Raw genomic sequence first — 26,621 nt, forward strand, 5'->3', positions numbered from 1 at the left:
GGATATGAAACTATTAGACAGAGGGAAAATAAGTTCATGTTGGAACATGGGCCTGTTTGGGGGCTTCTGCTTCTTTTAAGACTAAAGTTGGCCAACAGGCTCAAACTTTTTTTAAGAGCAGAGGAGCCAAACATAAGATCCCTGAGAATCTGTGGGGAGCTGTCCGCGGTGCTGAACAGGCTACCACTGAAGAGTCGGCCAGATGCAAGGGAACCTCAGGCACTGAGTCCACACTTTTACTCACAAAGAAATTATCTCCTTGCTGACTAACTCTGACATTGGTCGTCTTAATTCATTTTGCCACCCACCTAGAGACAGACTGTAATCAGCTGCCTTTCCTCGCAACTACAGCAAAACTCCACAACTCAGCCCTGCGTTCCAGCACACCAGGACTCACACTGTCCCTCCATTGTCTTCAACTATCTCTCTCCAAATCAGCCTCACATGGAAACGCAGCAAGCTCTAATCAGAGCATAGCAAGTGGTTCTGCCTTCTAGGAATCTGACAACCAGAAGGGCACATATGGGCTAATTTAGAAGATAACACTACTGTAATGTAATTTCTCTGTTGAATTGAGGTTTTGTCACACAGGCCTCTTCTCGCACTAAGAATGTGCGCTGTCCTAACAACCCCTCTACAACACTCATATTCTCTGGATGAAACAACAACAATCTTTAGGCTGAAACTTACTGCTTTTCTGGTAAGGTTTTCACTCTTGGGAATGGTGGTGCTGCACTTTCTCGTTCATAGACACAGTGGGGTCCAGGACCTAGCACTGATGCTACACATGAATTACATGGAGATTTACAACTCTGAGAAAACAAGAAGACAGTGTCATTGACTTTCAAAAATGGTCATTATCTCGCTCCAAGATGGCTGATTGAAAGCACAGCTAATGAGCTTTTTCATGGAAGCTCAATGCTTATTTAAGCATCTCATTATTGCCTTTGCCGTCCTTCAGCCAGCCCCACGGTGCCAAGAGGAAGGACTATCTGGACACGTGCCTCTGTGAAGCTCCCGCTTCACTATCGTATAATGAGGGAAGTAAGATGTCACATGCCTAAATCTAGGGGCAAGGCAATTTTTTCCCCTGGATATTTGTCATCTCTGGAGTATATAATTTTTATGACACTCACTTGCTCAGGGTCAGTCACTCAGCTCGTTAAGGGTCTGAAGTAGCAAAAATACAAATGGCAAAAAGTCAGAATCGAAGCAGGTGCCAGCATGTCTGTCAGCTGCTCCTTTTATCTTTTTCTTTTTAAGTTCAAATATTGTCCATGAATTTTCCTAATTAATGGAAGCAGAAATGCTTCTGGTCTCATGGATTGTGGGGCTAAGCAGGAAACCTGTAGCCATGCGTGTCGCTGTATAGGTTTGGGTGCCTCCCTCCTTGCCATGAGCCTGATGTCTAATAAAGTACAAGGGAGAAGAGAGTTGGCCAGTAACATGGGGATCTGATTTTCTATCTTCAGAACCCACATAAAAGCCAAAAGCCAAGTGTCTATCTGTAAGCACTATGCTCTTAGGAAGACAGTAGGAAGAGACAGGAGAGTTTTCCTAAGTGTGCAGGCAAGCAGTCCTACGATATGTAAGTGCCGGCTGCAAACAACAAAGGGCACTGTCTCAAAGTAGGAATGAGGACTCAAATTTGAGGTTGTCCTCTGACCTCCACACATGCACCATGGCCATGCACAGCGGCACACACAGAAAGACACAAACACAAAAGGACACACCCATGCATAAGCACAAAACGTAAAACAAATATTAAGGAAAGCAGATGTTAAAAGTATTTCCATCAAGGTCCACAAATCCAGAAAATTCCTCTGTATTGTAAAAGTCACTTAATATTTTCATAAATACTCTTTGTTCAGCTCAGCCCTGGGTGTCCTGTCTACAAAGTACCACAGTGACATTTGCCAACGATTCCCAACTGAAATAAAGGCCCCACAACGCCAACTGCTGCCCCCAGTGTTTCTGCTTTGCTGCAGGGAGACTGGGCTCCTGCATGCCAACCCTCTGCAGGCGCCTTAGTCTCCTTTGTGGGGCGGCTTGCTCACTAGTGCCATCTGGCCACCACTGGGGGCACTGCAGGGAGTGTGGCTGAGAGAGATTGGAGACTTCCCACCTAAAAACCGGCACACAGCTCAAAGCTAAGGAGTGTGTGAAAAATGTCAATCCCATCCCTGACTTTTAAAAAGCACCCTTAGATTGGAACAACCTTTCCCCGTGAAAAATGTCAAAGAAAGAATATCAAACAAAATATCCTGTTCAGAAGAAGTGCTGGGAGAATGGGAGATTAATAAAAGGGAAGATGGGAGAAAGCCGCAGCGTGTGTAAAATTGGCACCTCTTAAAAAGAAAGCTTTAAGGACCAGGATTTATTGCTGCACATAAAAGATTTGCATGAAAAGAGCGAGAAAGTGGCGTATTTAGATTACAACAGCTCACTTGAGAGAGAGAGAGAGCAGCCATGCCTCCTCGGCTGGGCTGTTCTGCCACTGTCCTTTCCTTTCCCACTCTTTCCTGTCCCACGGCAAGCTTGTTAGCAGCCTGGAAGGGCCTCCCTAGTAACCTGAAGGGCCGGTTTCTCTTGATGCGTTTTGTAATACTAATTAACTAATTCCCAGGCACATGAAGGGAACCTGTGAAGATTCGCCAGAGGCGAACTGCTAAGTAAATGGTGACAGACTTCTCCATTTTCAATTAGATGGAATGACATATTGTGATGGCAACAAGTGGACCCTCTTTCTAACAGCAAGCATCCTGGGAGGGCTTCATTCCTGCAAATGAAGAGGAATTCTGGCTAGGGGTTCACCCTCATGCACATCAAAGCGGTATTCTGCCTTTGCTTCTGCTTGTGTGCCACCGATGTAAGATTTAATCCAAAATGCCGCTTTCTGTGACTGCTTCTTTTCTCCTGTAATATCTGACAGGGCACGGCACAAGGACCAGAGGGAGCAGCCGGCCTCATTAAACCCATACAGGTGGCACTGTGCTTGTGCCTCAGCCCCAACTCCAGCGGGCCCCGCCCTGCAACACTGTCTCCACTGTTTGTATTGCAGATCTCTTGCTCACATGGCAACTGTTGCTATGTTTGCAGTAATAAGTGGGTGATGCTAGTGTCTCCGTAATGACTGCGATACAAGAGCCATGATTTCCAAATGGATTTTTGAAGTTGCTCGCACAATGGCACCGCACAAGAGCGACAGCCTTAATTTTCCATAGATTCTCTTTCTTTCCACCTTTCCTGTCTTCCGCACAGACTGAGCCTAACCCCTGTAGAATGGCAGCGGTGACAGTTTTCTTCCTTTGCCTTGCTTGTATTTTAAAAAGATGTTTGTTATTTTAAAAAGCATTGTTTCTTATTATCTCTTTAGCATCTATGGGAGCCTGTTTTGTTTTTTGTTTTTTGTTTTCTACTTAAATAACAGCAATTAAAGCTATCAGAAAACATCCTGGACCCAGGAAGGAAACAGTTTCTGTATTAGCTACCGGAGAAGGGATGGCATCTGCTGTTTATATCTGGGACATTAGCTGAATGCCTGTATTAAGAAGCAGATGTGTGAAGGGTCTCAGTCGCAAATAAAGACTGAAAAATTCATGAGTAGACATTTTCCATGCTGGATATTCTTTTTCAAAAAGGCAGGGAACAAATGAAATCTGTTGTGTTGCCTGGTCATAATCAATTGCTTACTTCCTAGTGAGTGTGCTAACTGCTCCTTTCAGTAGAGGTGGGTGTTGCCCCAGCTCTGGGAGAGATCAGGACTGAGTAGCCACGCTGTGCCCGCAGACAGTAATATCAAACTGGCCAGACCGTGGAAGGAGGAGGTTTATTGTGTGATTTGATCACTAACTGTGGTTCAGACATTGTGAATATTTTGTAGACTAGTTGTAACACTGCCAACCACAGCTCTTCCACAAAGTAAGAACCATTGATCAGTACTCCACAAATGAGCAGGCAAAGGCAGAAAGGATGAGAGACCTGCCGGAAGCTTTACAGCTAGCAGACGGCAGGGCCATGGTTTGAGTCTGAATCAGCTTGACTCCAAAATCTCTGGGTTTTTCCATTCTTGCTGAGCTGCTGTGGTGGGATACCCGAGGACCTGTGTTCATACTGATCTTTCACTTGACACAACAAACCCCTTCTTGTGCAGGGTGCCAGCACCCACTTGAGTGCACACTCGGTGCTCACAGTGTGTTCCCCAAGCAGCAGCTACCAAACCTGAGGAAATCAGTGGAAAGACAGCCTCAGAGACTTAGCTGGTCCCAGCCAGCACCTTAACAAGTGTTAGCCATGTGGTATGTGGATGTGCATTAAAACTGGAGGTGCGCCCCTCCCGTCTCTAATGTATTTAGGATGCCCGCACCTTCCTCTCTCCCTAAAACTCACTTCTCCCTTGGGTATGAAGCTGCCCACTCAGCAGTCACAGTCCCAGGTGTACATGCATTGGAAACCATCTCTGCCTTGTTAGTAGAGGATGTTTCTAACTGAATTCACTTCAGCAAAATATGCAGCATGTGTCTGTAAGGCAGCAAATACAGCACATGACAGGAGAGAAAACACTGAAGGGCTGTGGCACATACTTAGTTCCTGTGGGGTGTGCCTACTGAAAGCCAATACAAAGATGGAAAGCTGTCAGATGCTCAAAGAGAAGCCGCCTAAATATACTGATTTCAAGCAAATGGATTCTAAAATCCCCTTTATTATTCATGGAAAAAACGACTCTTTTTCAACTTGGCTAAAATAAATAAATTAGAGGAATATGAAACAAATAAATTAGAGGAATATTAAACAAATAGAAATGATGTCTGTTGCTGGGTTTCCCTATCACACATTACGGGGTAGAATGTGTGTGGCTAGCGGGTAGCAACCGCCAACTGAGTTTCTGGTTGATGAAAAATTCCTGTTGCTTTTTCATCAGCATGGGTATTTTCCTTTGCAAGGGACGAGTGAGTCTGAGGTTAACAAAGATTTAACAGGTTTACATAATTATTAAGGGCAATTAATAGATTAATGCATACTAAACGTTTTAAAACATGGATAAAAACATATTTGAAACATTACAGTATTCATTTGAGCCCATTCCCATTACTGACTAGTAAGCTGGGCTAACACCTTTCTTTCTAAAAACTGCATACGTTTTGCACATGTGTGTATGTACATATGTGTGCCTGTGTGTGTGTGTGAGTGTGTGTCTGTATGTGAGTGTGGTATATGCATGTGTGAGCACCAGAGCGTGCATGGAGAAGTCAGAGGACAGCTTGTGGTATGTGCATGTGTGAGCACCAGAGCGTGCATGGAGAAGTCAGAGGACAGTTGTGGCGTTGGTCTTCCCCTTCTACCATGTGAGACTGGACTACGTCTGGCTTACGATAAATGCCTTTACCCACTGAGCCATTTCTAAGAAACAAGCCAAACCCTTTGTTGCAATTTGTTCAAAGCTAATGAGATCCATTTATATACATTTAGTTAAATAAATACATAAATAAATAAAGAGACATCTCTACCTTAAGGAGAAAGACAACTGTCTAAAACATTGTCTACAATTTAAATACAGCTAGAATTGGAAAAATGAAAGGATTTTAATCACTTAATACAAATATATGCTAAGTTCCTTTGAAATTCACAGCATTATCTGCCAGACACCCTGGTGTTTGGATGGGCTGGGTTTTTGTAATCTCTTGAAAAATCTACATATATACCTATCATATATCCTTCTTTATTGGCTATATTTTCTTCATTGAAATAATTAGATCATCATTATTATTACTTATAGATGAGAAAACACCAAACACACTGTGTGTTCCCCTATTGTTCTTACCTCTTCATCTACTTGATTCCATTGCCTTCTGTAAGATTGCTCCACTGATACATTAGCATCGGTGTTTAGCATCCTTCCGAGTGCCTACTAAACGTTATGTTCTTCAGCAGACTTTGAGAAGAAATGGCGCATGATCCATCATTCCAGGCCTGGAGAGACTCATGGTTTACTGAGGGTGTCAGAGAAGCAACATGCTGAAGCCAGGGTATGATCCCATGATGGCCGAGAAAGGTTAGGGAGAATTAGCAAGAGAGGCAGGAGCATTGGGGCAAAGTCACAGAGATAGGAAGCCATGTGAGGAGACTGGAGGGCTATAGAGTTGATACAGTTAGGGCAGAAACTGTGTGCATGGATTTCACATGAGCAGAGGTAGAAACAAGAGGAGACCATGCTGCTTTGCATCCCTGGACAAAGGAAAGGAGGAGAGCTGCTGCTTACACACAGTTTCACTGCTGGCCACTAAGATATCACTCCACCCAGGCAAGGAGCAGGTACCCATCTGAATGTGGCCAGATACAGCAGGCAGTGGCCATCATTGAAATTGCTCTGTGGCATGACTCAGAGCCCTGGGTGCCACTGAATGAATGACCATGTTTTCCAGCAGCTGCATTAGCACTGGCTGTCGTAAGTTACAGGCGGATGGAATGCAGATGACATAGCAGTAATTCAAGAAGAGCTGATGAGCCCCTTGAACACAGCATTGTCTCCTGGAATTGGGCAAGCCAGGTGGCTTTTGGCCCATCACCTCTATTGTACTGAGAAAACCACCTGCTAACGAATGTCACTCTTTAAATATCAAGGAAAGGGAAAAAAAATCCAGTCACCTTTAAAAAAAAAAAAAGGAAATAACTTAGCCAATTTTTACAGCCTGTCGTTTGCTGATTTCCACAGTGAAATGTGCCTGATGAACATTTCACTACATTTCACCTACTGAAATCAGTGCCCAGCACCTCAGTCATAGGGTGCTTCTGCCCTCACGGCATCTCCACCCAGGCAGGCCCATCCTTTAGTGCCAAGGATAGTACCTGTCAGGTGGCACCTTCTCATCCAGGGCCAACTGAACACAGAAACTGGCTTCTGCTGTTCACAGGGTAGCCTGTGTACAAAGATCTTCCTACATGTTCTCCATCAAGGTGTGTGCTCTGGCAGCATGCCCGGTCTCAGGAGAACTTCACACTAATATGTTCCTAACTGGGGGAGGGGAGGGAGTGGTAGTGAACTAGTTTCTCTGCCTCTCCGCCAGGTTCATTTCTTATCACTGGAATTCATGACACATTTTGCCGCCGCCCTGATACCCCCTCGTGACACATGAAGCAATCGCAGTTGACACCGTAAGATGGATGCTAGCTTTTGGACTCTTAACAAATCCTTTATCAGAGAGTCCTGTTGTTGGAATCCACAGAGCGCCCTGCTTGCTCTGTGCTCACTGACAAGCTTCCCCGACAGGCCTGAGATCACAGCAGAGGTGCCGGGAGGAGGAGCAGGTTCATCGCAACTGCAAAGGTTTCTGGTTTGCTCACTCAGCCAACACTTGTTGCGCAGTTACCCTAAGACTCAGAAATAAACTGAGGCCCCATCACTTCTCTCTTTAATCCGGTGAAATAACTATCCTGATCAGGGCAGCCCCTGGAAACGGAGAGACAGGAGCATCAGTCACTGCTGAAAGTCAAAGGACACTCTTCTCCACGGCCGCGCAACAAGACCTTCCTAACCATCCTCCACCCGTGTGAAGAACCGTGCTTCCTGTGCCCCTCCTCTCCTCTCCTCTCCTCTCCTCTCCTCTCCTCTCCTCTCCTCTCCTCTCCTCTCCTCTCCTCTCCTCTCCTCTCCTCTCCCCTCCCCTCCCCTCCCCTCCCCTCCCCTCCCCTCCCCTCCCCTCCCCTCCCCTCCCCTCCCCTCCTCTCCTCTCCTCTCCCTTACTCTCACCTTTATCTAAGCAAGGCCGCTTTTATCCAGAGCAGTTGTTACCACACACAGGATGGCTTGCTATTTAACTTCCTGTCAGCTGCTTAACTGATGGAGTCATCCTTTTTGTTTCGGAGTCTCGCATTTAGGGTTTGAAGAGCTAGATTGATGAGCATTACCAGGGAGAAATATTTTTTGAAAAGTAAGCGAAGCTGGTGACATATTACTTCAGAGTTTGGTGAAATTCAGCAAATCTAATTCTATTATCCTGTCAAATGCTCACATAAAGGACACCTGAAAGCATATTTCAAACGCATCTGTGTAAAGACTTCAGACGCCACAGACGCATCTGTAGGAGCTGAGAGAATCCGCTGCTGACAGCCCATTGTTTCACGAAGCGAATAAATAATCTTCCAGTAACTAATTAAATAAAGTTATCTTGGTGAGGCAGTGCCTGCCCGCTCTCCCTGGGAAGGACTGTCAGGCAGTTAATGATAACCGTGCTTCCTCGATTTTCTCAAAGGTTTCTGGACGTTTGCACAGACAGATTCACCCAGACACACCAAAATAGCAGCTTTCTGCATGAATCATGGAGCTGAGTGCAGGAATGCAGAATTTACAGAGCGTTACAGCCAGATCATTTAAGCTCTTGTTTATTTTTGCCACCAAGGATGAGATACCAGCTCATAAATGCAGTCTGACCAGCACGCCAGGGGCAGATGCATTAAAACATTTCCCTTTCTAACTCTGCATTTGTCAGAGGTTCACAAGCTGACACATTGAAGGGACCCCCATGGCACCTTCAAGCAGCTGCTGGGCATGGATGGACCTTGCTGGACTGCTCGCTATTGCGAGGGTGAATTGGAACGTAGGAGGAGCGTGAGCAGAATGGCTCACTCCAGTGGAGTAATAGCTCTTCTCTCTGCTGCTCATCGGTCATCAGAAATGGAAATGCTAAGTAGAACTTAAGGCTACTAAATGTTACATATACTCCTGGTAAATGTTCTCAGCTACCTGACAGAGACATGCTCCATCCATCTGTCTGTCCGTCCGTCCATCTATCTATCTATCTATCTATCTATCTATCTATCTATCTATCTATCTATCTATCACCTATCTATGCATCTGCCTGCATGTATGTGTACATCTGTGTCTTTCTGTCTCTGTCTCTGTATCTGTCTCTCCCTCCCTCTCTCTCTCCCCAATTCCCAGTGGCAAAGAACACATCCAGCGCTCTGAGCATACTAGACAAGCACTCTATGGTTGAGTTTGGAAACTAGATCGGAAGAGTTAGGAAATAGACCCTAGGCAATAGACATGTAAGTTGGGAGTCTGCCTAAATCCAGAAAGAATGTGTGTTGTTTTTAGGACAGTATTTTTAAAAATCTGTATACAGCTTGGGTGGGAAAGAGTAATTAGTAATGATGGGGAGTATGGACCAGTACTTCAAACACTACACTCCCCTGCTACCCATGCTACCCATGACTCTATATATCAATATAGTCAGTCATCCACTGACCTTTCCCTGACCAGTTAAGGCTACTTACTTATAGAACTATTCAGAGTCACTGTGTTCTACAGAGACAACGTGGCCTTGTTCAGGATCACTGTATTCTACATAGATGAAGTGGCCTTGTTCAGAGTCACTGTGTTCTACAGAGACAACATGACCTTGTTCAGGATCACTGTATTCTACATAGATGAAGTGGACTTGTTCAGGAACACTGTATTCTACATAGATGAAGTGGACTTGTTCAGGAACACTGTATTCTACATAGATGAAGTGAACTTGTTCAGGAACACTGTATTCTACATAGATGAAGTGTTCGACATAGATAAGTGGCCATATTGTCGTTTCTCCAAAATAAAGTTGCTTTTAACTCTACAACAGATACCATTTGGGGGGGGGAACCTCTGTCTAAACTCAACAGACTGTAGAAGACAGCATTGGCTGCATTGGGTTTCCATGAGGGGAACAGCACAGAAACACTATAACCATTCTAAACCAAACAAAAAGATCACCATCTCACCTCTGATGGTAGAGATTATTAATAGCCTGCTCCCCCTTCTGCCCCTCGTTTGGCAGCTGTTACTCATTATCTGCAATGGAAATCCTTTTCCATACTGTGGGTAATTTTTAATGTGTCTTTTATCTACAGGTGCAATTCCTTTAAAGGAGGTTAATAACATTAATCCCATTTTACAGATGGGAATAAAAGAACTGCATTATCCTATTTTCTCAGGTCAGAGAGTAAATTTATGCCTCATTAACTTTCATTAGAATTTTCACCCCATCCAATTCACACAGAGCTTCTTCCCCAAGATGCTTAATTATTGTCAAGAATTTTCTGGCATTCACTCTTCACTGGCACATATCGAGGATGTGAGCCCACAGATTCACAATGCACAATGTTAGGGGCATAAGGCCTTCCCAGGAAATGCGAAGTTGGTCTGCAGATCCAGCTTCAAGAATAGGCTTGTGTGTCAGTACAGGGATGGTAAGGAGAGGTACCACAGTGGGCTTTGAGGAAGGCTCCATAATTGTAGGCACTGTGATCAACCACTCTGCCAGACAGGCTGTGTTCAGTTCCCAGCGGCAATGTGAACCAATCTTACTTACCAACTGATGAAGAAGCTGAGGTTCAGAAAGTGATTCATGTAAGGAATATAGCCAGGGTAAATAATAAGATCTGAGAGTAGGCTCTGAGGCAAGAAAAGTTTAAATTCAGCTCTCTGAATCCTGAGGTCAAGGTCTGTGGCAAAACTAATAGTTGTCAACATGAGAATTGGGTCTCACCTGACGGCCTCTTGAGACACAGAGTACTGGGCCCACTGCCCAAGTTCAGGACCTGGCAGGGTGAAGGAAGTAGAAACTGCATTCCCAGCCTACCAAGGGGGTGGGGTTTGAAGCTGATAGTCGAGAAATCCTCCCTGAGCACCAGTGCCCAAAACAACCCTGTGCATTAATATCTGTGCAGGAGCTGAGTTAGTTCAGCACTAGATTTAAAGATGGGTCTGCAGAAGTGTGTGCAGGGGCTGAGGGGAGACAGCCCACCTAGTGGTGCCCAGCTAGAATGGCAGTGTTCCTTGGGGAACGTTGACCCGGAGGAGCAGCAGGAATGAACTGGTCAAATGACTCCAAAGGACCTATCAAGCGCGGCAGTCTGATTTGTGGTTGTATTGCTGGAGGAATTATCAAGCATTAATATAGACTTCCCAGCGTCTCTACATCTCGAGTATTACTATCCATGCTGTTCGCACCTTCCCCTCCATCCCCTCCTTGAATTTACAGGTTAGTGTTTTGTTTGTTTGATTAATTGATTTTTATTCACACATAGCCCAGACTGTTCTTCAACTTCCTACATAACCAAGGATTACTCTGAACTTCTGATCCTCTTGCATATACCCCCAGGGTGCTGGGGACGACAGGTGTGCACCATGCCCAGTTCTGAGGAGGGAACTCAGGAGCTCATGATTGCAAGGCAAACTTTTACCAACTGAGCCATCCCCACAGTTCCCAAATGCCACCATTTCTACACCCCCTTCTCCGCTTCCCTTCTCCCTTCTTTCATATAAAAAGTGACTGCTAAAACCCCAGTGGTTTTCAGGCCAAGGGATCAACAGAATAGACCTAGTATCGGTCCACACAGTGTGAGCAGACCATCTCGGCAAAGCATGATGGGTTTTATAATAAAAGACGAGAGGCCCTGCTGAAGGAATAGACAGCTAGAGAGTGTGTGTCTTTAGCTCTATTCTGTTTAAATGTGAAGCGCTCTGATCTCAGAGAGTAAGTCAGGATTTCTTTAAAAGCTGTGTTAGTCTATTCATAATGCCATTCCTGCAATGAATAATAACTTCTCCAAAGCCCAGTGATTCTGGGTCTGCATCCAACCGTTGTTAATCTTCCAAGCAGGTGACTGATGCCCTTGTAGAACAAAAAAAAAAAACAAAATAAAATGAGAGACATATGTATATTAATATCCCCCAGTGATCGAAGGCAGGAAATAATTACCATCAGCCTTATTCCCTAGCCTTCTCTCTTTGCAAAGTTGCCATGCTGAGATTGGCTGGCCAGTGTTTGTTCCTTTTTTATGAAATCGGTTTTAGGCTCTATTGGAAACTTGATAGAGCAGGTGAAGCATTCAGACCCATGATGAATCAGGGCCAAGCACAAATAGGAGGCTGAGGATTCGAGGGTTTCAAAGAGAGACAGTCAGGGAGGTTCTGCACTTGGATCTGCTGCCTTCGCTTCCTGGAGCCAGAATCCAAAGGCAGCAGCTGCTGTAAGCCTGCATAAATAAAGGAAGTGAGGGCCAAGCGTTCCTATGGGAATGTGCCACAGCTCCGATTACCAAGTCCCTAGATACCACTTCCTTTCAGATCTGGGTCTCACATTAAGAGACAGTGAGAGGTACACTTCCTGAGAGATGGCTGGGGAATATCGGCAGTAAGAGATGCATGACTTCCCCTTCCACAGTGTACAGATGCATCCTGAGGGTGTTTTGTCTTAGAGAATTGTGCAATGGAATCTGTCTTTTCCCCATGTGGTCCAATAACGCAAGAGGTGCTTGTCTTCATGACTGAACTGTGTGTGCCTGAGTGTAATTGTTAGGAAGAAAATCCCACTAAAGCACTGACCACTTCCTTCTGGGATACTGATCACCCAAGTCTGAACTAAAGGTGCTGACTGCCACAGATTCGAACCATTGTCCTCTTTGCCTAAGCCCCTGGCTTTGGGAGAAGTTTTGCCTGCAGAGAAATTCCCAGAACAAACTCAGACATGTAAAATGCAAGCCCGTCCCTGCAAAGATTCTGGAAGCCCATGTTGGGAAGCTATGAGGCGTGCCTTCCAGACTGGAAACAGAAGACCCAGATGACTAAGACCCACAGGTGTCCCATCACAAGGCACCCTGTAACCCAGCAACCCATGCAACTGATGAACAACGAACCACACTGAAGCGTTCCTTTTGTCTCGCTGTTACCAGCCAGGTGACCTCAGTCACATGGCATGATCTATCCTTGAACAACTCCCTCATGGGAAAAACCATCATGAATATGATACCAGGTTCCATTTCTGTAGGAGAAACTAAAATGCACCGTGTGAGATCAATATTATTATTTCAAAATGCTTCACAGACCTATCTGAAATGTTCATGAATCCTGTGGATATACAAAGGTGTTGGGGTTTTACGTGTGATCTCTGAGGTTTTCTACATCATCTATGCCATATGTGCAAGAGAACAGAGCAATCCCACAAGCTACAGTGCATTGCAAAGTTCTGAGCAAGCTGTGCCTGCTGCATTCAACTAATAAGTGTGCGTCATTAGCGGCAGACTTGTCACGACCAGCCACACACAACCGTATTTTTTGCTTCCTAAACCTCTTGTGATTTCCTGTACAGAAGTCTTTAAAACACATAGTAAATATAATATTTGCAGAGAGAGCATGGAGTGCTTTGAGAACCCAGCCAGCTTGTGCTAATTTGGATAACACGAAGACAGCAAGCCTCTGTAGACCTGCCAGAGTAGAGGGGCCCTGGCTCATTCATTGATCACTAGAAGGGTTTCTGTTCCTCACACCAAGGACTCCATCTTGCCTTGAGATCTGACTGGTTTTGCTGGGTTTGGGCAGACTGGGTACTTCCTATCGGACCTTATGGTAGTTTGGGTGAAAATGGCCCTATAGGTCCATAGGGACTACTACTGGGAGCTGTGGCCTTGCTGGAATAGGTGTGGCTTTGTTGGAAGAAACAGGTTACTGAGGACAGGCTTTGGGGTCTCAAGAGCTCAAGTCAGGCCTAGTAGCTCATAGATCTTGTCCTACTGCTGCTGATTTCTCGGCTCCCTCTCCAGCTCCATGTCTGCTGCATGCTGCCATGCTTCCCGCCATGATAATGAACGAAGCTTCTGAACTAATAATGAGCTCATACGCCAGCCCTAATGAAGCATTTTCCTGTCTACGAGTTGCCATGTTCATAGTATCATTTTACAACAATAGAAACCCTGACTATGACAGACCTCCACACAATCTTTCCTGTTTCAAAAACAATATCAGGCAATATATTAGCAAATGACCATAAAATATCCTCTAGAATGAGGCTCATAAAAGGTCTTCCATTTTTCTTAGTTCTGGGGCTATAACTCTTTCTTAATTTGTTCATTTGCTTAGCAAAAAATAATATCAAGGTCTTATAATTCTAGGCTGCTCACGTAACATCAAATGCATCAATGATTGAGACCTCATGAAGATTTCATTCTAGTGTGGAATGAGATGACATAATCTTTTAGTCAATCACATGGGCCCTATATGCAGCTAAGTTAGGCACAATAACCTAGGTTTGATTCCTAGCACCAGGCCCCCCAGCCTGGAACACACATCCGTAAGGCAGGTGTGTTGGTGCAAGGCTATCATCCCAACACTAGGAAGGTAGGGGCAGGAAGATGAGTCGTCCCTGTCACCCTCATCTGCATAAGGGATTGAGAATTAATCTGAAATACTTGAGACCTTGTCATAGAAACAGCAAAACAAAAACCAAAAGCAAACAAAAGACTTGATAAATGAATTGTGTCAGGTTCTGTAGAGTAGTAGGGGGTAAGAGAGCATGGAACGGGGTGCAGCATGTGATCACAGGTAGAGTGGCTGGGAAGACTCACCCTGAAGATACCCGGGGCTCACTGAGCTCCCACTGTGTATTGTGCTGCTGCTTACTGAGTACCTACTGCGTGTCATGTGTTCTTCTAAGTTCATTACACACAAACTATTGAGTATAATCCCCGCAGAGATAGGTGATCTTGTTGTCCCTGTGGTGTGGAGGAGAAAAGTGAGGCTTAGGAAGACACGCCATAGACAGTGAAGAAGCTACAACTGAAAGTCCAGTTCAGTCCGACTTGCTATCATATTTCTAACCTGCTGCTTGACACACAGAAGAGATTGGAGAAATAACCTCAGTCCAGTCGACGTCACTTTGTAAGCGTGTGAGCTCTGTGCCAGACCCCAAACGCTGAGGATGCATGGATACCTAACCAACAGCAGCCTCTGCTCTAAAGGTGTAGTCTTTCCGGTATGCCACCTATTAGGACTCTGTACACAGCAGTATGAACGCAGCCACCAAGATCTAAATGAACAGAGGTCACCCAGCACTGCATACCAGGGCAGAGGCCAGGGCAGCGGTGGGATCTGTAGGGAGTGTCAAGCCCTGGATCACTCAGGATTCCAAGAGATGTCACAGTGTATCATACTAGAGGGGTCATCAGCCCTGTGTGACTGCAGGAGAACACCAGGGTAGCAGGGCATCTTGGCAATGCCAGGCCGCTCTGTGAAGCGGGATCTGACAGCGCAGAATGCACAGAGGAGGGAGGAGAATGTCGGTAGTGTGCAGCGAGGCAAACGGTCCCAGTGGTTTGGTGTACATCCACTTAAAACAAAAACAAAAACACACATTGCTTGTAATTTTTAACCTCCCTTAGGGTGCTTCAGATGATTTGTGAAGATCAATGTTCTGCTTGTTCAAAGAGTTTAGGGAGTTTCAAATCCTTTGCATTAGGACTGGCCTGTCATAAAGAACAAAAGAACATGAAATTTCTTGCAGAGATCAGAATTTACACAGAGGAAACCAGGGATCTAAACTCAACAAAGATGTGCTTTTAACTTCCCTCCACCCACAAGGGGAAGAGACACCCACTCGGTGCGTGCCTTACTACTTGCTGATTTTATATTCCATTGACAAAATTGGCTTTATTATTTTTAATTTATGTAACTTTCTACAGTCTAAAGAAATGGTTGATAGCTTGGGCTCAGATAAGGCCTGAGTTCAAATTCAAGTTCTATCAGTCGTAAGCTGTGAGTTCCAGGAAAATTAGTTAGGGTCTCTAAAGATCAGCTTTCTCATAAGTAGAGCTGTAGTGACTTATGTTCACTGCCAGCTTAACTGGACATGTCACCTTGACTGTGTGTCTGAGATTGTTCTCAGAAAGATTTTTTAACCTAGTAGGGAAAACACATCCAGATGGTGGGAGTGGCACCATTCCATGGGCTAATATCCTACATGGAATAAAAAAAGACAATAGAGAAAGATGTTTGAGCAACAGGATTCTCTCTTATTTCTTCGATAATCTACCCAGATATAATCAAGACATATTAATTCACATTGCCGCACTGAGAGCTACTTTCTTGCCCCCTTTGCATGATGGATGGCACCCTCAATCCATGAGATACAATAAATCCTTTTACCAAAGGCTGCTCACATCAGGAGTTCGGTTAGAGTAACAATAAAAGCAGCCCAAGGCTAACGACAAAAACCACACTCTCGTCAAAGGTTTTCAGTGAGAGTCACATGAGGATGGGATCTGTTCACGTCTAATGTAAACACTAAGTACACAGCCTCCGTGTGTCTCTCTTGTCTCTCTTGGGTCACCCACACTTTAATCCTTAACATTTCTGTTCCGGGAGAAGCAACAACAATGAAAGATGAGCAACGTGCTTCTTTCATGGAAATAGTGTTGTCTGGCCACAATAGGGCAGCTAGTTCAAGGTAACAGCAAGTACACATAGAATTTAATGGCTGTGCTAAGGGAGAGACTGATGAACTTCAAGTCTTGGGCAGAATCCCTCCTGCTACCTATTTGGGGAATGTATTACTGGAATGTGTCACCCTCCCTGTCGCCTTTGGTCTGTGTTCACTTTTATATTCTAACACCCATAGACACAAACCATGCTGTTTAGAACCTAACATAGCCCCCTCCTGGTCCTGCACAGACAAAAGTTTCCTGTTCTCAAAGAACTAAAGTATGGCCCTGAAACAGCAGAGATAAGAAATCCACAACCTGGTGGCAAACTATGAGGACTGACTTCACATCCATGTGTTCACATGAGTCTCCATGTGTTCTCATGAGTCAGTTCTGGTACCATATAAACATCAGGCAAACAAAGACAACAGCAAGGGTTTTCTCCATGAGGAAGTCACATAACCCAACAGACACAGGTGAATATGACCAACGGCCTTTGGGTCCCTCTATCCTGTGAGAACCAATAGTAAGGCTGGGCTGAGGCCACCATCCAACCTTCTTCTTCCATGGACCATCCCATCCCAGAAGAGCTGAAGTCTTTCTTTGCCCTCAGCTCCACTTTTTTATCGTTTCCACAGTGGTGATGCTGTGATGGAGATCACTCTCAGATTCCTCTGCTGCTGATGTTCAGAAACAGAAGGAACAGTGCCCTCTGCATGTATTGCCACACTGCTGTACTTTGAGACAATGGTCTTGTACCCTGTAAAGATCTGTCACTTGTATTGATTTAAGAAAATTCTGATTGGTCAATAGTCTGGCAGGAAGTATAAGCAGGGTGACCAGGATAGGAGAATTCTGGGAAGAGGAAAGGCTCAGGCTTCAGTAATCACCAAGATGCCGAGATGCAAGACAAAAATGCCTCTCTGGTAAAAGATACCAACCTACATGGCTAACACAGACAAGAGTTACAGGTTAATGTAAGACGTAAATGGTAATTAATAAGAAGCCTAAGGTAATAAGCCAACCAGTTTAAAATTAATGTAGGCCTCTGCATGTTTCTTTAGGATTGAACAGCTGTGGGACTGGGCAAGATAGAAACCTCTGTCAATAATGCTGTATCTTTTAGTTACAGCAATATAGTTTTATAAGTGGTTGCTAAAGAAATGGGAGATTGTCCAACAACCACAAGCTTTATTAGAAAGAATCAGAAGTACTCAAAGATAAACATAAATAAAGTCCCAAATAAAGAACCATAATTAATTCACTTACTCATTCATTAATTAATTCATCCTTACCAAATGCTTTGTATGAGAAAAACAGCTTACTTGGTACAGAGGATCTGACTCAGCTTGGTACATAAAGGTATAAACGCACCTGCTCTTACAACTTAACTGCTCAGTAGAGGAAGCCAACCATCTTTGTGCTGTGGAATAATTCTCTTGCACACTGTAAAGATTTGTCCCTCAAATTGGTTTAATAAAACACTCATTAGCCAGTAGCCAGACTGGAAGTTTAGGCAGGCCACAAAACTAAGGATGATGGGAAGGAGAAGGGTGGAGTCAGGAGTCACCAGACAGGTATAGAGGGAGCAGGAGATGAATGTGCCATGCTAATGAGTGTACCACCACATAGCAGAGCATAAATGAAGAATATGGGTTAACTTAAAATGCAAGAGCCAGTGAGTAATAAGACTAAGCTATTGGCCGAACATTTGCAATTTATATTGAGCCTCTGAGTGATTATTTGAGAGTGGCTGCTGGACAGCTAAACTCCATCTATATCATTGTTTGTTCCATTCAGCACAGACCATGAACTGAGGGGAAGAGGAGGGAGCAATGGTGAGCCTACATATACGGTTGACAGACGGGTTTCTTCCTGTGAAAGAAAGGATGAGTGTGGGAAGGAAGACAACTTGAAAGGATAGCGGGCTGTTACAGGTGGAAGTGGAGACATCAACTATGACTTGACAAAAAGAACACAGTCCAAACACCTTCACAAATGTGTGCTCACTCTCACTGTGCACTAGAATCACCTGCCAAGAAGACGGCTGGAAACACATCCCTTCACCAATGCGGAGTCAACACCAGGAACCTGCCTTCAAAATTCTACCATGAAGGGAAACAAGGGCTTAGAGGAAGAGCAGGTTTCAGGCTAGGACTGAGAAATCGTTCCGGAGTGAGAGCAATGAAAGAAAACCAACACCTAAATGGAATATATAAATCAAGTCAGATTCTTTTACAACGAAGACCGTTATCAAGATAAGCAGCAAAACAGGAGTATGAGTTGAGAATGCAACCTAGAACGTGTCTGAGGGACCAATGCTGTACACTTAAATTCTTGGTTGTTGATGGCTATCTGATTGGCAATTTACAGTTGACATTATTCGGGGGAACAAAAACCACCAAACTGCTGCTGCAGCCTTTCCTTGTACTTGAGAGGGCATAAAATCGTTCCCTCTAAATAGAACACCTATGTCTTTACATACATGCCTGCCTAGCCCTACCCTCAGCTGGCTATGTGTCCCCATCCCAAATTCTCTCTCCTTTCCATCTTGGCAGCTAGAGCACACTTTGGGGTACCTCCCCCTGTGCTGGAGTTTGGCTGGCTATGTCTGCATTTCCCTTCGCAGCTGTCATAGGCCACGTCCAACACATGCATGTCTGTGTCTACAGGATGTAGCTCAGCCCCAGCATTGTGAATTGCTTGATGTTAACCATGGAGAGAGAAAAAGAGAGGGAACGAAGAGTAGAGGGAGGGAGGGATGAGGAGATGGAGGGAGATAAAGAGAGAGAATAGGATGAAGCAGAGATAACAAGAGATTTGAATGTTACCTGACTGAGCATGAGTTACTTGCTCTCAGACTCAGTTTTCTCCATGTAAAGCAAATTGTGAGGTCATTTTACTGTTGTCTTTAATGCATCCAGCAGTGTGCTTGGCCCATAGCCACAACTCAGCAATGTCAGTCCTTTTCTACTTCAGGATCAAACCCACCACTGAAGGATAGGAGCTGGGCATCACAGGTCCCAGTCCTGACTTCTCTATACTACTGATATCCAAATCTGGAAGAATACGGAGAGTTCACCTCACCTCTCGAGACCTCAGTTTCCTTCTTGGTAAAAATAAGTGCTGAAAAATGGGGTGGGGAGGAGTTGGCTTTTGATTGCCGTGCTACCGAGATCTTTGAGGTATAAAATATACTTTTCCCTTTTATTTCAAAGACAGTAGTGAGTGCAGGGCAGGGGGAGGCTTTTGCTAAATTTCCCATTTTCAGTAGTTGAGGCCTGCCCTGGGCCTGCCCTGTGCTTGGCATCTCTGACTCACACACACCAGATAGAATTTGGAGGTGAACTGAGAGCTGGCAGGTGCAGTCACTGCTGAGCGTGTTGGCGATTCAGTCACTGTCAAGGATTGATCGCATATTTGGAGCTCTTTCCTTATTCATAATTCTTTGGCTAATTACTTTTTCTTTAATATCAGGGGAGCTGAGTGGGACCTTGGACATTTGCCTAATGGCTCAAGCAAAGCCCTGGCCTGGTTGGTCGCCAAGCCTTTCTAGACTGGAACTGTTTTCTCCCAAAAGAAAACCGATGGGCTTGATTTTCCTGTAGGAAAGATTTTGTGCTGATCATTTGGTTCCATAAATACTTAGGCAATTGTCCATTTTTTATGACGGCAGCAAAAAATTTGTTTTAACTTAGGACATTCTCAAATACAGAATATTGGCAAACACCAAGCAATGCTTTGAAAACAACCAGGATAAAGTCTTGAATAAATAAATAGTGTTGAAGTTAATGGATAGATTAACTAATAAAAGTATAATTAGACTGTTTGAAAGTTAGGCCAAGGTGTTTGCAATTCTGATAGAAATGCTGTCTTGCCCTTTGCTCGGGAGGAAATATGGGCTCCACGAAAAGACACCGCAAAGCAGAGCAAGGCATTTATCCCTTATGGCATATCCTCTTTAAAGAGAACTGTTTGTTTCCAGCTAAATGCCAAAAGGTTCAGCTAGCTCCTCACAGCTTTTTCCATGGCGAGCACTGATTGCAGGGTAAACACCTTTATTAGCATCTCAGCTGCTCAGCTGCCGTTTCTTTGCCTTTTCTTTGAATTGGTTTTTCAGATGGGTATCAACCAACTAAAACTGGGATATACGTTATCTGAGTGGCCTTCCCTTCGAGGGAAAGACGTGACTCCTATCTTGGGTGTATTACCCTTGGAGCAGTGCACAGGGGTGCCCCGGCCAGGAAGTTTGTACCAATAACCTCACATAGGAACACAATTTTGACAGATGGCAAAAAGATCCAATAAACCACAAAAAACATTTGCAAAACTGTGAGGCCCTGGATGGCATTGTCTTATGTGAAGTCCAAATGGCCAATTCTTCCAGGATGCAGGTAGCCTGAGGGCATTGTTAGCTACATAAAACCTAATTGGACCAATTAGAACAGAAGACTATTTTGCCTGGAGTGTTTAATCACAGCAGCCATGTAATGATTTTTCCTGTTGTTGTTCAGTGTTGCCGGAGCTGTTTACAGGAACACGAATTCATGTGTGCAGCCTTGAACATTACCCGAGACAATGGGGGTGTGTGGGAGTCATAAATGCTGAATTTTAAAAAGATCAGTATGTGGGTTTGTGTTTGTATGTCTGTGCTTGAATATTTGTGTATGCGTATATTTATGTGTGTGTAACAGAGTGTATTGTGTACATACTTGTGTGTATGGGTGTATAGGTGAATGTGCATATGTGTGTGTGTGTGTGTCTGTGTGCATATGTGTATGTTATGTATGTGTGCATGTGTGTATAGGTGAATGTGCATATGTGTGTGTGTACGTGTGTGTGTGTATACATGCATGTACCTCATGTTTTAACATCTCTGCAAGGAAACAGGTACATGGGGGTGTTCAGAGAAAAGGATGGCTTTCAGAAAGACAATCAGAGCAAGACATAAGGAAGATGATTCTCCGTTTTCTGTGAGGACAAAGGGTACTTGCCCATGACTGTCATTGAGTTCCCAGGTGATAGAACTGTTCGGTTTATGCTGTAGTTAAGTACACTGTTTACTAGGGAAAGTCTGGCTTGAAGCTCTGAAGGCCTTTTATTCAAGGTCTGCTTCAGCCTCTTGCAGACCCTGAGCGCTGGTCTCAGTCATCTGAGCATCTGAACTGACTCTCCATCTCCTAGTGTGGAGATAAAGTCCCCTGCTTTCCCATGTGCCTTGGGGGCTTTCAGCAAACTGTTCCCAGCTAAGCAGTGAGCAGTGTGTGCAGTCAGCAGAGCCCTTGAGAACCGTAGGTAATTGTTGTTCTAACGCCACTGTGGTATAACTATGTATTTCACTCTGTTTTTTAAATTCCATTATTACATCCAAGCCATGAATAACAGTATACATTTATCTTAACTCACCAAACCATAGCCCCAAAGCTACAGGTATTGCCCAAAGAAGAAGGCAATAACAAAAAAAGGGTTTTGTTTTTGTTTTTATTTTTTGCAGTCTCTTTGCAATGTCATACGGTCAGAAGTAATTATGGCTCTAGGAGATAGTCTGAGAATTTGGGAGATACCATAGCCAGAATTGGGATTCATTCTCTGATACCAAAGCATTTGGCAGGCTGTGGTCTGGAAGCAAGAGCTGTGTCTATCGTGAAGGCTCCAAATGGGGCCATTTGGACTCACGGTGACACTGGCCCAACCCTGGCTACCGAGAGCTGACAGGAGAGATGCCCGTCTGTTCAGACAATAGTCTCTTATTTCTTCTTGGACCTTGCTTATCAAATACCTTTCTGGTCCCCCCAGTCCCTTCTCAATCACTGCAACATGAATACACACAAAATTATCTATAGAACCCTCTGCGAAGCCTTACATAGCCAGTCCCTCAGACACAATGATGGGTTTCTGTGAAACCCAACACTGCTCGCCTTCATCCTGGTGGCAGTCTGGTTCTTCCTCAGAAATGGAGACAGACCTTTCAGGCAGGTGGCATGGATCAGATGAACTGCGTATAGAGAAAACTAAAAACACCACACTCAGTGTATAGCCAGGTACATTGTGATGCGTGTGGGCATGTGGGCGTGCTTGCATGTGTGAAAATAAGCCAGTCATCCCTGGCCGAGAGTCAGAGCACACAGATAAGGAAGATCAAAATCTCCTGACTAAATGGAAGCTGTGATTGTACTCAGCTTTCTAGTGTGCCAGGTTCTTATGAGTCCACATCAACCATGAAGCCCTTATGAGGCACGTAAGGACCAGAACAACAGAGACATCCCTTGGTGACTTCCAGAGACACCTTTCCTACCTGGCCCCAACAGCTACTCCAGCCTTGGCTTTCACATTTCCAGGGTGGAATAATTATGAAACTTTGTGAATAGCTTAATTTGTTTTCTGACTTTTGACTTAACTACGCAGCATAAGGCTCAGCCTAACCTTATGGGACCACCCCCCCCAAAAAAAACAGGGAATGGTACAAACATCAAGTTAATTCTAAATTCAGTCACTACAATTCTCTCAAATCTCATGTCCTTTGAGACAAGTCTCCCTTTACTACTGGCCAAGTCATGAGAAAATCTGTCCATTTTCTGCTGGAAGTCAGATGTATGTTCTAGCTGAGGGCCTCTCCTTCCTCTCTGTCATAACCACACAGCAAATCTATGTAGTTTCCTGTTCTTATTCAACATTGGGAGCCCATAGTAACCTAAGCCATTCCGAAAGAGTACAGAAATGCTGGGGTTTAGTCCTGCCTGTCTGGTACGGTGCCTACGATAATGTCCATTAACCCATGTCCTGAGTCGGTAGACGCTGTAGTCTATGCTCTGGAAGAAGTGAACCCTTGCTGGCATGTGCTTATCTTCAGACACTTGTATGTTATTCATGGCTCTGGGGCCTCACACATATCTCAATTTATCTTTCAGTTGATAATAATTTTTGCATAGTGCACTTGTTATTGGCATCATTGTCACATTTATTTCAGCCAACAGCGGGAGCTGTGCCTATGCAAGTTGCAGAATGTATGTGAATTGTTTGGTCCAAAGTGAGAAATTGTTGCGTGCTAAGATGGCATCATATCATATTTTACACACACACACACACTCACACCACACACAGTTTTGAAACTATCTTGTTCTCTATTTATAAAACAAAAATTTACCTTACACTCACAAAGAATACACATAGGATTTCCTAGTCAGACAAGCACAGATATACATATACATACATACATACATATATATATGTATATATACATATACAGACATAGTCATCTTTTAGCATAAGAAGGCTGCCTAGTTTCAGTAATGACTGAACTGCTACAAACTGCATGTGGTGACTAATGCCTATCACTCAGACACTTGCAAATGGAGACAGAAAGGTCCAGATTTAAAGCCATCCTCAGCTACGTTGTAAGTCATAGCACAGCACAGAGTACCTGAGAACCTGCCGCAAAATACAAACAAAGCAGAGAGAAACAAAAACCAACGGAACACTCTGAAGCCAGTGCTCGCCTTACCTGCCATGGGCTCACAGTCGCAGGCATTGGCTCCGGGTACTGCCTCACTGGAAGGGCCTTGCTTTTTTGTTTGTTTGTTTTGTGGTCACTACTTCAGCCCAAGCCCTGACACGTGCCTCAAAGTCTGGGCATCTGTGTAACTGTTTGTTGAAGGTGGAATGTACATAGAGCCAGTCACCAGGGTCTAGTTTCTTCTTTTGTTTGACCTGGGTGTACCTGGCATCCATCTGTCTGTCATCCTAGAATGGAACCCAGTGCCATTGTGTGTGGCATCTCCTGGGGAAGGTTAAGTTCCCAGGCATGAACTGCCTTCAGCCACTGAACATCCAGGGCATCCTAGAGACAGGCTTTTGTTCAAGGGAAACTGGATAGCCATTTTGGTGATAAAGTATTTATTCTCTATCACTGTCTTGTTGCCAGGACTACGGCAGAGAGCATACTGCTTAGAGGGAGCTGCAGTCCTAAGGAGGCCACCAACAAAATGAAAGAAATTTTATTTTGAAAATGAATCAACAGTCTCCTGACCAGAATTATGTGCTGTTTACTATTTCATGTTGATGGAGATGACTCTGAGTCATGTTTTGATCCAGTAATTTTTCCTCTCTGTAACCATTTCCCTTCCTCTACGACATCATCCTTCTCTGTAGCTTAAGGAGGTGAGACTGGAGATGCAGTTTTTCAGCTAAGAGTGAGCTGACATTCTGAAAACTCGGACTTCTCCGAAGGAACAGTTTTGAAGCTCTTGATTTTATTTAATACACTTTCATTCTGATTGTGAGCTACTGAAGACGTCCGGTGAAAATACAGCATTGAACAGGATCTTGGTTCTCCTCTATGTAACTGAGTTCAGTTGTGCACTAGTGCAGGGAATTCTACACCAGGGCAGACTCACAGTACCGTTGTGACTATAGTGCGGTGTGGAAGAGGAGGAAAGCATCTCGAGAGGTCCCCACAGAACTGACTGACTTGGACAGATACTAAACTCAAGCAATTTTTATTGAGTATTTCCTAGCACCATAGCACCAAAAGACTTTAACCAGTACTCACAATCAACCTCCCAACATGAGTCTTGTTATTTTCATACTTTCCAGATGCATAACTGAGACCCCAGTCGGTTATTGCAATAGAGTGAAAGCAAGGGGTACAAAATGCAACTCCAGGGTTCTAGCATACAGTGCCCATTCCCAGCAGTAGTGTGCCCTGCTTTCTGTCAAGGGCAATGGCCTGTCATCACACTCGTGTAAGTGGGGCAAGTAGCTAAGGCAGGGTCATGAGGAATAGAATACTTGGGGATGTTTGGGAAATCCAATACCAGTCACTGTGGCTGAACTTGTGTTGATGGGGGAGGGCTGTTGAGGAACAGTGGAATACAAGACCCAATGAATGCAAAAGAAGGCACATACTGGAAGAGGAGAGGACTCCAGCCTCTGACCTTTAAAGCCCAGGGCAAGCAGGGACAGGCTAAGGTTAAGGTTTTTGTTACAGATGCACTCAGTGGAGGAAGGATGGAGCGGCATGCATCATTTAAGGATTCATTTGTTTATTCCGTTCTTCAAAACGGTTGGTTGATCGTCTCAGGTGGGCCGAGATTGCTCTGAGGGCTACGGTCACAGCCGGAAATAAGAAACTAGTCCTTGGCATTAAGATATAGTTGTCAGTGTATACCTAAGCAGATAACAAGCAAGTTGCAAAATAAATAAGACCACCATGAAATGGTGTGACCACAGCAGGAGACTGGCTACTTTGAAATAACCATCAGAGAAAAAGGGGCTCGGAAAGGAACAGGTGACATGAAATCTGGATGACAGTCATGAGTGAAGGCAAGACAATGTTCAACATCGGGGATCTGGCTCTCGAGGAAGTATTTGAGGGCGAGTTAGGGAAGCAAAGACTGAGGGGTGGTAAAGAGCAGGAGCGCTCCAGGGAGAGGGGGTGCAATGAAGAGTAGGAAATATTTTGGAGAGGAGACTGGGCAGACTCTAGTGAAGACAGCAGAGCATTTGCATTGTGTCCCAAGTGAGCCCAGGTTTCACTGGGAAGCTTACGCAAGCAGTTGTCTTAACCTGCTTTATAGCTTGAAATGAACACTACGGAAAATATGGAGGGAACGTATCATTCAGAGATAGGAGTGTAAGCAGAGAGACCAATTAGGAGAAGAACTGCGGAGGTCCGGAGGAGAAAGAGGTTTTCTTGCTAGCAGAGTGAGACGGGGGATATGGTGGTGTTTGTAAATTAGCCACGCTTGCAATGAGAGACAGGGAAGGGACTGGGGAGCTGATGGTAGGAACAGTTCTGCTCTGGACCTGGGGGTGGAGCTGGGGGGTGGTACTGGGCTCCCCAGGGCAGCTGCTCTGAGAACAATAAAGACCAAATGAATGCAGCAAACCATGCAGATATGCAGTGTGTGCAGTGAGCAACTGAGGTGATCAGTGATCAGGACCGGGAAGGAAGTCACCTCTTAAACAAAGTGAAGTGAAAATTGGGGGAAAGAGGAGGATCTGGGAACCCTGAGGGACATGCATCCCTGAGGGGCAGGTAAGTGTGCAGGCTTTGGGATGTAGTTTGGGTGAGTCACACCCGGCCTCTGAAGGCTCATTTCTGGGACACGATTTTCTTTACTGTGAACTGGGAGGATGGGGCCGCACTGATGCACACTGTAAGTGCTGCGCGGACACACTAACTCAGGTCTGCACCATTATCATTTTGTAATAGTGCTGAGTAGTGCTGCATTTGTGGAGACCTACTAAGACATTAATGTCCTTGATTGCTTTTAAGTAAAGATTGCAGTATTGGCTGTATCTAGATTCCAGTACTGTATTTATTTACATCTGATGTAGGATGTCCTTCTGTATATGGCGTGCTTTTATTGGTTAATGAATAAAGCTACTTT

At 44.6% G+C, this 26,621-nt stretch overlaps 1 protein-coding gene across 2 annotated transcripts in view; it reads left to right on the forward strand.

The window, feature by feature from the left end:
• The window catches only part of Tnni3k (TNNI3 interacting kinase), a 279,530-nt gene that overhangs the window by 246,792 nt on the left and 6,117 nt on the right, over window positions 1-26,621 (forward strand). The gene's annotated exons all lie outside the window — the stretch shown is intronic.

This window comes from Myodes glareolus, chromosome 17 (assembly GCF_982192425.1).
Source record: "Myodes glareolus chromosome 17, mMyoGla1.1, whole genome shotgun sequence".
Lineage (NCBI taxonomy): Eukaryota > Metazoa > Chordata > Mammalia > Rodentia > Cricetidae > Myodes > Myodes glareolus.